This window comes from Chinchilla lanigera, unplaced genomic scaffold, assembly GCF_000276665.1.
Source record: "Chinchilla lanigera isolate Chin_1 unplaced genomic scaffold, ChiLan1.0 scaffold00135, whole genome shotgun sequence".
Classification (NCBI taxonomy): Eukaryota; Metazoa; Chordata; class Mammalia; order Rodentia; family Chinchillidae; genus Chinchilla; species Chinchilla lanigera.
In genome coordinates this window covers 882,548-900,370 of record NW_004955536.1, presented here as the reverse complement: position 1 = coordinate 900,370, position 17,823 = coordinate 882,548, and the positions used below count along the sequence as shown (strand labels likewise).

At 39.9% G+C, this 17,823-nt stretch overlaps 2 protein-coding genes across 3 annotated transcripts in view; one reads left to right on the top strand and one right to left on the bottom strand.

The window, feature by feature from the left end:
* Positions 1 to 173, bottom strand: part of Kat6a (K(lysine) acetyltransferase 6A) — a 115,323-nt gene extending 115,150 nt beyond the window's left edge. For both annotated transcript variants that reach the window (XM_005410512.2, XM_005410513.2), the window contains exon 1: positions 86 to 173. The gene's annotated coding sequence lies outside the window, so the exon portion shown is untranslated. The remainder of the gene's footprint in view (positions 1 to 85) is intronic.
* The window catches only part of Ap3m2 (adaptor-related protein complex 3, mu 2 subunit), a 132,799-nt gene continuing 115,078 nt past the window's right edge, over positions 103 to 17,823 (top strand). The window contains exon 1 of the mRNA XM_005410519.2: positions 103 to 170. The gene's annotated coding sequence lies outside the window, so the exon portion shown is untranslated. The remainder of the gene's footprint in view (positions 171 to 17,823) is intronic.

The window sequence follows — 17,823 nt, the reverse complement described above, 5'->3', positions numbered from 1 at the left end:
CGCCGACCCCGCCAGGCGGCGGAGCGGGCCCCGGAGCCGCTCCGCCCCGGGCTCGGCGGCCGGAGGCGTCCTCTCGGTTACTTACCGGGGGAGAAGAGAGCCGGGATACCGGGGCCCCGGGCCGGACCGCGGAGATGCCCCAAACTGACACGGCCGCCATCTTGGAGACAGTGAGCTCCGGCTGGGGGGAGGGGCGGCGAGGTGGCGGAACAGCCGCGGGGGGAGGGGACGACGCGCGGGAACGGCCGCCGAGGGAGGGAACCGGAACAGCTGGGCAGGCGGCGGGGAGGGGCGCTGCCGGGAGCGGGAAGAGCGCTCCGGGAGCCGGGAAGGGCCAGAGGGCGGGCGGGGCTCGAGGGAAGAGCCGGCCGCCGTCACGTGGAGCGAGTACAAAAGGCCGACGCCAGCGAGGGCGGGGTGCGGCGGGGCCGAAGCCAGCTCCCGGCGTCGTGTTTGCTGCTGTCGCCAACGAGGCGGAGGGACGCAGCGCGCGCCCCGTAGGCGGCCGGGGAAGCTAAGGCCTGCGCGGCCGCGGTGGAAGCGCCCTCCTCAGCCTCCGCCCGCGCCGGATGGTAGGGCCTGCGCACCCTGCGCGCGGCCGCCGGCACAAGGTCACGCCGGGCTGTGCGTCCCCCGCGGACAGGCTCGTCCCGGCCTCAGCCCCGCGGGCGCCGCTTCTTTGTCTGGTCCCTCAGCCGCTCGGAACTCCGTGGCGGCGAGGGAGACAGACATTTTCCTCCCTCGTTCACGGAAAGGCGATAAATGACAGGAGACTTCGTGGATGCTCACTTAATTTTTTGGACGTGGGCCTGGGCCTGGGCCTGGGCTTGGCCCTTGGCCTCGGTCTGCTTTGTGTCCCAGCCTAGGCGCCTCCCCATGCCTCGTTCTGTCAGCTGTACCGGTGAAATACTCGAGCGCTCTGTCTCTCCTTCCGATCGCCCACCGCTTTAGCTTTGATGCTCACTCCCTTTTCTAAACTCAGGCTTGCACTTCGTGTGGTCCTTGTTTTTTTATTACTATAGCCACAGATCCATGCTGTCCTATGATAACTCTGCGTCTCCAGGGTCTGGCATTATGTTATACAAGTAGCAGGGGAATCCAAAAAAAGTGTTTCTAGTGAAGGAACTTCCCCGCCCCCATTCTGAGACAGGGGCCTGCTAAATTGCCTAGGCTGGCCTCGAACTTGAAATCTTTCTCCCTCGGCCTCCCATGAAGTTGGGGTTGTACGTTTGTGCCCCTTCACCTAGCGAAAACAAGCATTTTTTAAGCCACTAAGAAAAGAGAAAGTTTCCATCCCACTTTATGCTCTGTCTTGTTAAACATCAACCTCTTTTTTCCTGGCTCTGCAGTCCTTGTCCACGCTAATATTTAGCCTGGTGGCTCAGTACCTTAGGCTATGGAAGCCACTCTGTCACAGTAACAAGATGAAAACGTTCTATTTTCTGATGCTGGACCTGCAAATTCAGTATCTTGATACTGAAATCGGTAACCCCTCACCAACTTCCAAGATCAGAAGAGAAATCTGGGGATACCAGATAATTATTCTAAAAGATATTTTCCACCCATGGTAAAGCAGATAGGTTAAATGGAAAATCCAGAAATTTTCTCTTAGGAAAACAAGTTTCTTATTTCCCAAAGAGGAGATATAAACACATATTAATGAAAGAAATTGAGTTCTTCGTGTGAGATGAAGTATATAGTTTTCAGAAGAGAAATGTTAGAGACTAATTGTGTTTGCTTTTGGATAATTTGAAAGAGAACTAGCTGTCCCTGAGAAACCCGAGCTGGAGCTTAAGGTACCACAGCAGGAATGCAGAACCCTTGGACCAACAACGCTCGCACCAAGAGCTCTTCTAACAGTTTACCATAGACTTTGTTTCCCCATTTACTTAATTAAATGACACCCGCAGGAGGTCTTCTCCGAATAAAAATTTTGCAACAAAAGATGAAAGTCCTTATCTTTTGCGAGTTAAAAAACAAAAAGGACAGTTTCTCTTAACTTTTATCTTTTCTTCTTGTGGCGACAATTCAGTCTTACAAGGCTTGCAACTAAAACTGTGCCCTTCCATATTTTGCTCTAGGAATAACTGCTTTTCAGTAGTATTTGGTAATACGTTTTTTGCAGAGTCCACGTCAGCCTAAACCTGAAGACTGCTGTGTCCTAGTTATCGTACATTTATATTTAATATAATTACCGGTACAGTTAGGTTTATGCCTACTGCCATACTCTATTGTCTTTTGGCATATCTATTTTATATCTCTTCTTGTCTTCTATTGAATTAATAAAACAGTTTTACCACTAATCCTTTCTATTAGCTCAGATGGGTTCTGGAAATTACAGTATTCTTTCTTGATTTAGTAGAGTTGAATGTAAATTATTATTTTTAGCAATTCCCCAGGAAGGTTAATACCTTAGAATATAATACTTTTGCCTTGTGAACTAAAGTACTTCAGAGTAGCCACATCTGTATTAAAGAATATGGCCTGAAAGTATGGCACAGTGGTGAAGTACTTGCCTAGGGTATACAAGGCCCCCAGTTCAATCCCCAATAGCAAAAACAAACACCCAGAAAGAAAAACAAGAAAAAGAAAAATCCTACGGGCTGCCAGACCTCACCTGACTAGAACATCAGAGATGTGGAGAGATGGAATGGTGTAGGTGAGGAGCCAAAATTATCTTGGGCTAGCTTAGGCCCTTTATAAGCAATTACCTTAACTTTTGCATCTGGCCTGTATTCTCTTGACTGATAGATAAATTTCTTGAATCTATCACTAGGGTTAGCAGACTGTTAGACTTCACCAACCCTAGAGCTAAGAGAGCTATAAGATAACATCTGAGACCATAGCAGAGATTTCCCTTTACCACCCCCATGCTCCCACCACTGTCATTGTTACATGTACTTATTTATGACTTTCCTGTTTTCTGTGACCCAAAGAGTTCATGTAACCTCTTCCACAGTTTCAGTGTAACTTGAATCTGTGGTCCTGGCCCATGGTCACTCATATTTGGCTCAGAATAAACTATTATTTTCTTTAAAGCAAGGTTGTTATTTTACATTGACAGCCTGTGCTTACCACTCCTCCTTTTATGTTTATTGTGTCATGAAATTTAGTTGTGCATGTATAGGACCAGGGATGTAGCTCTGTGGCACAGTGCCTGCCTGGCAAGCATGAGGTTGTGAGTTCGATTCTTGGTGCCCAAAAAAAGTGCATATATATTTATATATACATTTGTTGTACTGATGTACTGAGAATGAACCCAGTACCTTCACACACATCTACACCCCAGCCCTTTTTTAAAAGTTTTTATTTTGATTCAGGGTCTCCCTAAATTGCTAAGCTGGGGCTGGGCTCAAACTTGGGATCCTCCCACCTCAGACTCTCAGGGTGCTGAGATTGCATGCATGCACCACCACATCTGGCTAATTGTGCATATATTTTAAGCCATACAAGAATTTACACGTACTATATTCTATATAGTCAACACTTACTTACATTTACCAGCATATTTACCCTTTCTGTTGCTTTTGTCCAACATGCATTTCTGTGTTTCTGTCTGCAATTTTTCCCTTCCATTTGAAATAATTCTTGTTTAGAGCAGGTCTGCTAGTATTTTTTTCTAGCAGAGAAGGTTTTTTTGCCCTAAGACCTTTGTCTTATTCTTCATATCTTTTCAAGGTTCCAGTTTAGCAAGAGTTTTTTCAGCACTTTAAGGTGCCCTTGCATGGTCTTCTCATTCCCATCATTCAGTTTTACTCCTTTGAAAGTACAGTCAGCCCTCCATAGCCATAGTTTCCACGGATCCTACACCCATGGATTCAGAAAGACATAGATCGAAAATATTTGGAAGATGAGCCTGACGATGCCTGCCTGTAATCCCCAGGGAAGGTGAGGCAGGAAGACCAAAAGTTGAAGCCCAGCTTAAGAGACTTAGCGGAAAACCCGTCTCAAAACATTTAAAAAGGATGGTGGATGTAGCTCAATGTGAGGCCCTAGTTTCAACCCCCAATAGTGCCAGGCGGGGAAGACTTCCATATCTATTTCCTATGTTTTTCTCCTTTTTTCCTCTCTTTGTATATTTTCTATCTACCTATCAGCTCCTAAGCCCATTCATTGAGTCCTTAATTTCATTATATTTAAATTTTAGAATTTTCAAGATAGTTTTAAAAAATAAAATCCATATGGGGAAACTTTCCATTTTCTTCTGTATTTTTTCCACTTTGCCTGTATTTTCCTGACCACATTAATCCTAGCTTTTTTTTTTTTTTTTTTGGTACTGGGATTCAAACTCAGGACCTTGTGCTTGCCAGGCAGGTACTTATACCACTGAGCTGTATCCCTGCAGTCCTACCAATTTTAAAGTTTTTGCTGAGCTTTATAATCTCTGTGGGTCTGTTTCAATGGTATATTCCTGCCATTGGTTTTGGTCTTCCCCAACACACATATATACCAGGCTCTTGGCTTGCCTGGTCAGTTTTAATAGAATGCCACACATTCAGTAGGTTTTGGATACTATTGTTTTCAGGCAGAAAAGCCTCACCCTGACCTTTGCAAAGATGTTAGAATGAGCTGTTCATCCTAGTGAGAGACTGAGCTAACTGGAGGTTGAATTTTGGCAGGGCTTAGTTGACTTCTTTTTGATGCTGCTTCTATACATGGCCCTCCAGGGTTCCAACTGAGTGAGTCATGTGTGTTCCTAGAACCCTTCATTCCAGGGGATCCTGTACTTCAGTCCTTGTCAGAACCTTAAGGATACCAGGAACGCCTGCTTCTCAGAGGCACTCTGCTTGACTTCCTACCTTCTGTCTTCTGCATCTTCAGAACTTGGCAAATGACTCAAGACAAAATGCACTGCACAGACTCATTTATTCACCCTTCTTTTCTCACAGGGAATCTGACCCCACTTATCTCCAGCCCTGCTGAGCTGACAGAATTCTTGCTGGTGCCTTGGCCTCCTAGGACCTCTTTCTGTCCTCAGAATCAAATCTCTGACTCTGTACCTCTGCCCAGAATTCCCCCAAGGAACCAATGTACTGCTGGACATCATCCCACCTCAACATCGTTTGTCCTTCTCTGAGATAATGTCTTTGTAGGTCCTGGTGGGCTCAGTAGCTCGCTGATGCCTTCAAACATATGTTTTCTATTTTAGCTGGCTCTCATAATTGTTTTCATCTGAATTATTGGCTGATTGTAAGTACTTCCATCATTCTCAAGCCCAAGGAAAGGTTCTTAAGTGAAAGGTCTGGTCTTCCTTTTAATCAGAAAAGTAACTGAACAAAGCTTGGCCTGAGATATCGAGATACAGTTTCCAGCACAACCTATGTATCAGAATTATCTGAGTGTTTTTTAGTAACAATACAGGATCTATACCAGACCTACTGAAACCAAATTTTGCTGGCTTTATTCTCCCCTCTTAAATAGCTGGGAAACCTAAAAAATACGTAAAACAATCATTTTCAGTCAGTGAAGGAGATGGGGAAGGACAGTCACTGCTGGGGTGACAGGCAAGCATGTTGAGCCTCATAATAGCCCCAGTTTCCTGCCTTGTGGTGTTATCCAGGCCACAAGGAAGGATATGGAGAAGCCCAAGACCGTCAACACTGCTGATGTGGGGAGACAAATATCAGGATTCAGAGAGGCCAAGGGAACTAAAATTTGCAGGGCAGAGAATCAAAAAAGGGGAAGCTACCCAAATACAGAACTCCAGGTGTCTGTCAAAAGCTCTTCTTAATTTGTTGGATGAGGATTGATGTACACTGTTGAGAAGAACCAATCAGAGAAAAGGACCACCAATAAGGGATAGTCAGAACAATTCCCAGAACTTCCATATGGATGTAAATGGTACCTGTTTCCACCAGCCAGTATTTTAAGCATTAGTCCTCGGGAAAGAACGATCTTAGTTCTACAAGAATGAGCTCTTCCCATATATATTAGAGGAGATCTTCCCCACCTCTTCTGAGTGCTGGGATTACAGGTGTGTACCACTATGTTTGGTGGAAAAAATCCTTACTTAACTTTCATTTATGAAAGATTTTTGCTGAGTAAAGAATTATAGATTGATTTTTAAAGATCTTTCAGTTTCAGTAAGTAATCATAAGATATTATTTCTTCTTTATTGCATAGTTTTTAATGAGAAGTCTAATACAATTCCTATCTTTGTTCTGTTGTATGTAATATAGTGAAACCTCAGTTCATGAATTCAGTTCTCTCCATGATTCTGGTCACAGACCAAATTGGACAAGAACCGAATGAAACTTTCCCATAAGGTCAATATTCAGCCTAACCATTGAATTTGATTCAGTTCCGGTCTGACTCAGTTTGTGACCAGAATCATGGAAAGAATTGAATTCGTGAACCGAGGAAACACTTAAGTCCTTTTTTCCTCTCTGGTTCATGTTAAGTTTTTTCACTATTTTTCAGCTCTTTTAGTATGATGTGTCTCTCATGTCATTTGCCAGATTCTGAAGATGGAAGAGACAGAAGGCTAAGAAGCTCCAGTTTGGTTACAATTTTTCCTTGTTTAGTGTTTACTGAACTTGAATTTATGGGCTTGTATTTTTCATTAAATTTGAGATGACTTCAGCCATTATTTCTTCAGATCTTCCCCACCTCCTCTGAGGCAGGAAATCACTGCATGTTAGAAGCCAGTGTGGGCTACTAGTGAGTTCAAGACCGGCCTAAGCTACATAGCATGACCCTGTCAAAAGAAAGGAAGAAAAGAAGAAAGAGAGAGGGGGAGAAAGAAAAAGAAGGACAGGAAGGTAGGAAGAAAGAGGCTGGGAATATAGCTCAGTGGCACGAGTGCCTGCCTGGCAAGTGCAAGGTCCTGAGTTTGATTCTTGGTATCCCCTCAAAAAAAAAAAAAAAAAAAAAGCTAGCTAGCTTCAGAGAGCAGAGAGCTAAGATGATTTTATTACTAGCAGACCTGAACTGCCAGAAATGTTGAGAAATTTATTTGGAAAGAAGGAGAAAGAATATTAAAATTTAGATACATAAGTAGTTATTAAGAGCACTGCAAATGTGAAGTGTGTGAAATAAGTTTAATCTATAAAATTTTATCTTTAAAAGGATTACTTAAGGCAAACTCATAATAATGTATTGTGGGGTTTAAAATTTACATACAAGTAAAATGTATAATGGATCAGTGGGAATAACTGTCATAAGGTGTTACAGTGTACATGCAATGGCATGATGTTAATGTAGTAAGGTGGAGGTGCATATTTTAACCCCTAGAACAACCACTAAAACAGTAATAAAACTATAAGTAAATAATACAGTGGTAGAAATAAAATGGAATCACAAAAACACTCAATCCAGAAAAAAACAAGAAAAGAAAAATAAAAAGCAAAGAATGAGTAAGATAGAAAACTTTAACAAAATGGTATCATTTACTCAAACATTGAGTTATTGACCTAAACATCCAGTTAAAAGGAAGAAAATACAATATCAGATTGGATGTAGAAGAAGAACCAAGTATGTGCTGTGTGAAAGGAACATGTTTTAAGGAAAAAGATGATTAGATTAAAAGTAAAAGGATGAGGAAAGATGCAGCAGGCAAGCCCTAATCAAAAGAATGATGCGTGGCTCTATTTCTGACAGACAGGACAAATTCCAGGACAAGGAATAGTGCCAGGAGTAAAACAGGATATTGCAGGATAATGAAAGGAACAATTCATCAAGTAGATTAACAATCCCAAATGTTCATGAAATCAATAACACACCTTCAAAAGAATGAATCAAATATTGACAACCCAAAGGAGAAACATAAATTCATGAAGATTTCAACATTATGATATCAATAATTGGTAAAAAGTAGAACAAAAGTGAGTAATGATATAGAATACTTCAATATTTTTAATCAACCTGACAAATTGGTTGTATCTACCATGGAAGAATCCATGCTGTCTTTCAGGGCACACAAGATAGAATCACATTCTGTGTTACAGAATGTTTTAATACACTTAAGAAAATTAAAATTTATGAAGCATTACCTTTGACCAGAATGAAATTAAATAGGATGTTTTTTCTTTTGGAGACAGGGTCTTACTATAGTTCAGGCTGACCTTGAACTCTGGCTATCCGCTTGCCACAGCCTTCCAAATACTGAGATTACAGACATGGAACACCAATGCCTACCTATACTGTAGGTATTAATTACAAGAAATAATATTTTCCAGAAGTTATCTTGAAAAACCCACATACGTCTTGCACCTGTAATCCCAGCACTCTGAGAAGCTGAGTCAGGAGGATGGGAAGTTGGAGGCCAGCCTGGGCAACAAAAGGAAAACATTGATAAAGTTAATTTAACACGTTGATGACAAGGCCAAAATTTGTATGTCTTGTTGCCTGATGTCTTGAACCACTGGTGATGAAAGCATGATTGTTCTATTGAGTAGCTTTTTATTAACTTTATTAATAAAAAGATAGATAAAAGCAATTAGATCCATTTGTACTACCCATGGTACAAGCCACCAGATGAGACAGTCACATATGTTCCACCAGTGGTTCAAGCTGGCAGGCACGTGTTAAAGTTCTAAGAAGATTGACTGCAAAGACAGAGAGAAGAAGACATCAGTTAACAATATGAAGAATAAAAGGGAAGATATCATCACAGATCTTATGGGGGATAGAACCCAGGGCCTCATGCTTTCAAGACAAACATTATATTGTGAACAACTTTATGTCAATATATTTTGTAACATTAAGTGGAAAAATTCTTTGAAAGACATAATCTACTAATAGGTACAAGAAGAAATAGATTATTTCACTAATCTATTAAAGTGATAAAATTTATAGATAAAAACTTTCCACAAAGAAAGCTCAGGCATTAATAATTTCACTAATAAACTCTACTAAATATTTACTAGATAAGTAAAATTAATTCTACACAGAAAACTGAAAAGGAAGCACTGTACACCCATGCATTTTATGAGGCCATCAATACTTTTAATTCTAAAACCAAAGCTATTATAAGAAAGCAGGTAGCTTTGATGAATATAACCAACTGGTTTTATCCTAGGCAAGCAAGTCTGGCTTAACCTTTGCAAACCACTTGATGCAATTCTTCACATTCATGGACTTGAAAAGAAAAATCATGTTTTTCTAAATATATAGATAGAAAACTATCAAAACTAGCAAAATCTGATTTTCTTAATCAGTGAAAGAGGGATAGAAGCAAAATTTCCAACATTAAAAGGGAATCAAAACCTACATTTATATAATATTTATTGATGAAAGACAAATATGATCATGACAACAAAATCCTTTGTAATTCTACTCAATATTGTACTATAGGTTCTAGCCAGTATACCATGGCTTGGATCTGGTTTATTCCTCAAAAGTTCATGTGTTGGAAGCTTGATACTCAGTGTGGCATTATTAAAAGGTAATGGATTTTAATGGGTAGTGGGGCCTTTAGGAGATGGTTAAGTCATGGGTGCTCCACCCTTATAAATGGAACAATTCTGTTTCTGAGGAGTGAGTCAGGTCTCATGGGACTGATACCTCCCTTGAATCCTCCTTCTACAGATGCTGCTCACCCTCTCATACGTGCTTCCACCACTGTGGGACCATCCACCATGAGGCCCTTCCCAGAGCAGAGCAGATGCCAATGCCAGGCCCTTGAACCTCCAGAACTGGGAGCTAAGTAAATCTCTTTTTTATATATAACACCCAACCTCAGGTATGTTGTTATAGCAACACAAAATGAACTAAGACATAGAGCAACAAGGCAAGAAAAAAACAGAAGACATCTAAACTGGAAAGAAAGAAGAAAATTATTTAGTCACAGATAGCATGATGATCTGTCTAGAAGATCATACAAACTACTACTAGAATTAATGATTCATCAAAGTTGCAAGATACAAGATCAATATATAAAAATGAAGGTTAAAGACAGTCCAATTCAAAACTGGGCAAAGGACTTGGACAAACAGTTCTGAAGATATACAAATGGCCACTAAGCACATGGAAAGATGCATAGACTTACTATCATTAGGGAAGTGCAAGCCAAAATCACCATGAGAAACTGGACATGGTGGAGCACACCTGTAATCACAGCACTTGGCAGTGATTGTAGGAGGATTGCTGCAGGTTTGAGATCAGCCTGGGCTACACAGTGAGTCCAGGGTCAACCTGAATTACATAACAAAACCCTGTCTTTAAAAACAAAATCGCCATGAAAAAGCCTCATGGCACACACCTATAATTCGAGCAATCTGGCAGGCTGAGGCAGAAGGATGGCAAGTTAGAGCCCAGCCTGGTCAACTCAGTAACTTAGTAAGACTCTGTCTCAAAATAAAAAATTTAAACAGTAATGTGCTGGTCAATGTGAAGGTCCTGTGTTCAATCCCCTGTACCATAAAAAAAAAAAAAATCATCATGAGATATCACCTCAGACTCATTAGGATGGCTAATATCAAAAAACACGAAATAGCAAGTATTAATAGTATGTAAAGATATTGGAGCCCTTGTGCACTGTTAGTAGAAAAGTATGGAAAATAGTATGGAAATTCCTGAAAACATTTTTAAAAGGCCATATCATCTAGCAATTCCACTTGTGAATATATATTCAAAAAAAGGCAAAACAGAATCTTGATTTTTTTTTTTTACATTCCCATCTTCATAGCACCATATATTCATAGAAACCAAGAGGTGAGATCAACTCAAATATCCGTCAACAAATGAGTAGATAAATAAAGTGTGGTGTACTGTATACATATGATGGACGATTAAATTATACAGTGAATGTATACAGTGAATATCACTTTTGTGATATCACTAGAAATAGTCTGTGTTGTGTAGCTAAATAGTATTATTATTGTAACTTGCATTTCCCTGATTGCTAGTGGTGTACTGTATACATATGATGTATGATTAAGTTATACAGTGAATGTTTACATTTTAAAACTATTACAGTAAAAGATACATTGCCTATAATCCCCCTCAAATAAATACTATTGGTTCAAACACACTTATCCCATTGCTCTTGCCACATTCTGAAGCAGTTCTGGAAGTCCTCTTTGTGTCTTTACCAGGTGCAATAAAAAATACAGTGAAAACTGCTGCTGTATGCTATCTGATGGAAAGTCAGGCTTGCAAAAATATTACCATGTGTTCTCATTGACTTTATTCACTGGATGTTGCACCATGTGACTTCTAGGTCTTCCCCAAAATCAAAATAACCATGAAAGAGAAACCTTTGAGTTATTCAGGACATCAAGGCAGCTGCAACGATGCAACTAAAAACACTCATGAAAGAGGTGAGTATACACTAAAAAATGATAAATATGGTAATTTTTATGTGTGATTTACCACAAATTTTAAAAACCAAGTATATTTCTAAATAGTAACAGTAAGCAGTTGGCAGTTTAAAACTGTAAAAAACTATTATTTACAGTAACACCAAAATATGAACGACTTGGGGATAAATCTGACAAAAGATGTGCATGATCTGTTTGTTGAATACAGCAAAATGTGACTAAGAGAAATTAAAGAAACCCTAAGAAAATGGTAAGAAATACCATGTTTGGGAGTTGGAAAACAGTGCAGTTAAGATGTCATTTACTTCCAAGTTGATCTATAGTTTCAATGTAATTGCAGTCATAACCCTAGCAGCCATAGTTTGTAAAAACTGATAAGGAGATTTAAAAATTGCTACGGAAATACAGAAGACATAGAATTATCATATGCCTACCTGGCAAGCACAAGGTCCTGAGTTTGATTCCCAGTACCAAAAAAAAAAAAGAAAAAAGAAAGAAAGAAAGAAAGAATTGTCATACAGCTTTGAAAAAGGACAAAGTAGGAGAACTGATAGTACCTGATTTCAACATTTGTTGTTTTCTCATGCAAGGCCTATCAGTGAACAGCACTAATGCCTACCATATGATTACACAGGATTGCTGTGAGAATTTTAAGTCACTTTTGTGATATCACTAGAAATAGTCTGTGTTGTGTAGCTAAATAGTATTATTATTGTAACTTGCATTTCCCTGATTACTAGTGAGGTTATCCACGCCCCCATGTTTATTGTCCACTTTTTCTTGTTCTACTCTTCAGCCATTTTTTATATATTTTTTATTTTGAGACAAGGTCTCATTAAATTGCTAAATTGTCCAGACTATGCTCAAATCCTCCTGCCTCAGCCTTCCAGAGTGCTGGGATTACAGCTCCAATCCCCTACCCAGCTCAGGCCAGCTTTGTGCTGCGAAGCGCAGATCCTCCTACTTCGGCCTCACAAGTGCTGGACCCTTCTGCTTCTTATGTCACAAGGCAGACTTTCAAATTGAGGAGGATGTTTCCTACAGGTATTGTGAACAACTTCCCTTCTATTTCCACATTACTAAAAGTTTTTAATATAACCAAATATTAAATTTTACCAAAAGTTTATCCTGTAACTCATGACATGAACAGTGGTTTTCTTTCTTAATATCCAAAGGTTGTGAAGGGCAGTGATTGTTTTCTAATGTTAAATCAAACTTGTGTCCTTGGCATTACAATCCAGCAGGGTTACCTCTATCAGTAATTCCTTTAGGATTCGTGTAACTGTGTCTATGAGTAAACCTGACCTATAAATGTCCTGTCTGGAACTATTCTTGATTGTTTTGGTATCAAAATTATTCTGGATTCATAGAACATGAAATAAGAGTTCTCTCTTTTTCTATACTCTGAGTTTTATAGAATGGAATTATTCTTTAAATATTTGGGAAAATCCAATCCAACCATGTAGACCTCATGTTTTTCTTTGTAGGAAAATGTTTGTATACTGATTCAGTCTCTTAAAGTTTTACATCTTTGTTGAGTTTTGAGAAATATTTTTCTAAGAATTTTTTTTTCCAGAGGCTTACTTATATCTTTTATGAACATGTGATTTCCATAGCATCTGTAATTACGTAATTACTGTTCTTAATATCATTTTTTTTCTTTCTCAACTTTTATTTCCTTGAACATGATTGACAAAAGTTTTTAGTATTGTGTGAATCCTTTCAAAAAACAACTTCAGGCCATGTTAATGTTGTTTATTGTATGTCTTTTCCCCCCAAACCCTCTATTTTTATCTTTTAATTTAATATTTCTTCCCTTTTTGTTAGAGTTGTTCCCTTTTTCTAATCTCTTGATTAAAACTTAGCACTTACTTTTACCTTTTCTTCTATTCTAATATGAGAATTTAACATATCTAAGATTTGAGATGTGGTAATTTCATCATTTTCAAACCTAAATATTTTTCTGTTTGTACTTATGTGTTCATTTTTAGGTTCTGTTTTTATTATTCATTCCTAAAGTACTTGGGCTATAGATAAGGAACATGCATGACATTAAGTTTTTGCAAATTTGTTGAGAATTGCTTTATGACCTGGTATATATGGTAAGTTTCATAAATATCTCATTGTACTTGAAAAAAAGGTGATATTCAAAACAATATCCTGTATATGACTACTGGAACAAACATCTTAATTGTGATAATCAAATCTCCTGATTCCTTCTGCTATTTTTCTCCTGCTTGATTTATTCATTATCAAGAATAATAACTAAAATCATCTGTTATGATGATGCATTTGTCTATTTCTTCTTGAAATTCTCTCCAAATTAAAAAAAATGTATAATATTTTGGGTGGCTATTGTTACTAGGTACATACGCATTTAGAATTATGATATTCTAGGAAACTGAACATTTTGAACACTATTGTCATCATTTTTAGCTCTATCAGGCTTTTTGCCTTTAAGTTTATTTTTTCTGGTACTAACTTGCAGTTAGTAATTACTGTCTGTTTTTCCATTATTTTGCTTTCCACTTTCTGTATCCTTGAGTCTTAGACACTTCTTTTGTAAGCCACTTTAACCTTGAATTTTTAAAATTAGAGTTTAATATTTATGTTTAGTTAGACCATCTAGTTCATTTATTTTTACTTTTACTCCATTTTATTTTGTGACTTCTTTTTTTTATTTTGTGACTTCTGTTTATCCTGTCTTTTCTGTATTTATTTGTAGCTACTTTCTTACCATATTTTGGATTTTTAAAAATATTTGCTAATTTGGATGATAAATATCCTGCTTTTAGTCATTACTCCAGAAACTTTAATACATATACATACTTATCAACATCTAAAGTTAATATCTTTACTATCATCTTGGATGGTACAAGAATCCTAGAACATATCAGCTGTGATTTTTCCTACTGACATAACTTTGTTTTTGTTATGAATATTGCCCCTTTTTCTTTAAACTCTTGAAACATTATTGTTTATACAGTCAGTATTGGTCTAGTTATTCAAATACTTATAATTTCTTTACTGGACTGGGAATATAGCTCAGTGGCATAAGCGCTTGCCTGGCAAGCCTGAGGTCATGAGTTTGATTCCCAGTACAAAAAAAAAAAAAAAAAATTCTTTACTTATAATTCTCTCTCTTCCTCTTTCTCTCTCCCATGAGCTGCACCCCAACCCTTATAATTCCTTCTTGGATCTCACTTCCATATAGGATCACTTTCACTCTGTCTGAAACGTATCCTTTAAAAATCCCTTTAGTTGCTGAATGTGGTCCCACAATTTGTAATCCCAGCACTGATGAAAACTGAAGTAAAGAGATCACAAATTGGAGTCCTACATGGGCAGTTTAGCAAGACCCTGTCTCAAAATAATAATGATAATGATAATCATTAATAACAGCAACAACATTAATAATAATTCTGGGAAGGTAGCTCAGTGGTTCAGTGGTAAAGCACCTCAAGGTTTGATCTCCAGTATGATCAATCAATCAATCAATCAATAAGAAAAAAGAAAAGAGAAAAAACTTTTGGAAGAAAAGGTATTATTTCTCCCCATTTCCCTATTTTAAAATTTTTTACCTTTTGAAATCATTTTTAAAACTTCATTTTGAAAGGGTGCTCCTGTGTATCTCTGTGGTAGGATACTTGCCTAGCACGCACAAGGCCCTAAATTCAATCTCTAGCACTGCAACCAATCAGTCAACAAGATTTATTTTTAAATAATTTGGGGCCAGGCATAGTGGCACACACCTGTAATCCCAGAACTCAAGAGGCTGAGGCAAGAGGATCATTGTGAGTTCAAGGGCAGCCTGGGCTACAAGTGAGTTCAAGACCAGTCTGAACAGCATAGTGAGACCCTGTCTCAAAAAGACAAAAAAAAAAAAGAGGCTGAGGCAGGAAGATCATGACAAGCTGGAGGCTCACCTGGCTACAAGGTGAGTTTAAGGCTAGCAGGAACTGCATAGTGAGGTTGTGTCCTCAAACAAACAAAAGAATAATTTTGGATTTATAGGAGAGTTGCAGCATGAAACTAACAGTTATAGTTTATCTTTCAATCAGCTTTTAGGAAGAATACAAGGGTTATAAAGTACTTTCCCATTGCATCATATCAGGGAATGCATATTCATGTGATCTATTTCTGGTGTTGTTAACTCTGATTGTTGAGTTAAGGGTGTTTCACCTCCCTAAAGTTGTTCTATTCTGTATTCTTGTCAGATGCCAGTCACCAAACCCTCCCAGTACTCAAGAGGAAGGGGAAGCCCCACCTCCTGGAGGGAGGAACAGCTGAGAGCTTGTGGACATCTGTGAAAAACACCAGGCACACATGAAATTACCCTCTGAGAAGGGAGCAAAGCCAAGAGCTGTGTGGGGAGGAGGAGCAAGAGCTTCCCTCCAAAGTGTATGCTGTGCTGGGATCCAGGCTACTCCCTGTCACTGTCCCATGGGGACCCTCCTTGGCTCCCTGCCACTTGCCTCCCTCAGCTGCAGTGCTTTTCACATCCACACGCTTGTGCACACACAGTTCCATCCCAACGGCACAGCCCCTTCCTGCTTTGTCTCTGAGCCAGTAGACAATGGCATTACTGTCCCTGCTTGGCAGTAGTAGGGCACTCCACCATCCTGTAGAGGCAGCTACCTGACGCTGGGCGACTAGGTATACAGAAAGATCCGTCACTTCTGAGCAGATTAAACCCATCACCTTTCTTCTTTTCATGTGCACTGATTTTCTAGAAGTAATGTTATGTGGGACTACTCTGGCATATAGTGTTCCATAAGCCCACAGGCAGTAATACTAGAAGCACAGGGGCTGGGGATTTAGCTCAGCGGCAAAAGCGCCTGCCTGACAAGCGCAAGGTCATGAGTTCGGTTCCTGGTACCAGAGAAAAACCAAAAAAAAAATTTAAAACAATTTAAAAAAAATTAAATACTAGAAGCACAACAGATGAAGGAAATATGTCCAGATTCAGAGCCAGTGCTTCACCTTGTGAGGATGGCTTGCTGCCCCCTCAATAAAGAGGTCCAGTCCAAGAGATAGGGGGTGGAGGGAAGTAAAAAGAATTCAGATGTGTCTCGCACCTGTGCCAATTCTCCCCACAGTGAATGTTGTCCCTATGTGCAATCAACCTATAACCCCAAGGTGGCTGATTCCTCTAGGATGAGCTCCATGTTGAGAACAGAGGATTGGTTGTTGCTGCAGGTGGGTTGAGCACACAGCCCTGACCCTGGGCCCAGGACACAGGGCTGGCTTTTGTGACTGAAGGACCTTGCCAGTGGCATTTTGCACAGCATCTGCCTTGCCACCTCTCCCACTGTATTCACGAGTCACTGAGCAAGCCCTGAAGTGGCTGAAAAAGGACTGAAGCACCCTCAGAGTAACTTACCTGGTGGACCTGATTCTCTGCAGTGTAAGGCTATTGGTGAACATTTATCTGAGCACCTGGGCAAGTAGTTATGTCCTCTCAGCCATTCAGAGAGGTCTGTCTTCAGTCCTCTTCCTTAAAGCTTCAACTTTCTTCCTTGACAAGCCAGTTTCCCAATTGTGGCCAGCCCAAGTCACTGATCATCCAGTGAAGCTACTAGCCTTTCCCCATGAACTGATGCAGGTTCCTAATGGAAGCTAATTTATTCTTTGGATAGAGTGGACCAGGAGATGTTCTGTTTAATGGTCTACTGGCTGGGGGTGGGGGGCGGTCGTCCTCTTATTTGCCCTTCAGGGAACAACTTCTGAGAGAGAATACACCACTTCAAGCACCATCTGGAAACCAGGCTCAGACCAGTTCTTCCTTGGTTGTTGGGATTCCAGGACTTCTCCTTAAGGACACAGTAGTATCCACATTTGAGCAGAGGTTTGAGTATACCACATGTAGACATACTGCAAATATGATTCATCTGCTTTTGAGAATATTTGTTTTTTAGGACCTGTGCAGGCATGGTCCTCCTGTTATGCGTAGCTAGCCCTGCTGATGATACAGTGTGTGGGGGCAGGAGCTCATCCTAGCTAATTGGATCAGCTGACATGCCATGCATGGTAGACTGCTTATGTTACACAGTGTCTCGGTATCTGATGGCTCAGTGTTCAGTCTCTACCAAGCCAAGAGCTGTTAAAAAAAAAAACATACCCACCTACCTTAAGAACTTAGGGTATTTCCTGTGAGCTCCCATATTGCTGGAACTCCATGGGGCTTCCAGATCTGCCCCAGACAACCTGATCAGGAAAAGTTGAGGAGCCAGGTGGTGCACACATGTAATCCCAGCACTCTGGGAAGCTGAGACAGGAAGATCACAAGTTCTAGCACAGCTTGGGCAACTTAGCCACTTAATGAGAACCTGTCTCAAAAGTAAGAACAGAACCAGGGATGTAGCTCACAGTGAAGGACTTGAGTTCAATCCTCATACCAGAAAAAAAAAAAATTTGGTGGAGAAAAGGCCAGTGATTCTGCTTAACCTCTTTTAAAGAAAAATTTTTATATAAAACAAGGTAACGTGCAGATATATTACACAGCAAAATAAATATGTGCAATTTATAGAGTAATATAATATCCATGTACCCCACCTCCCAG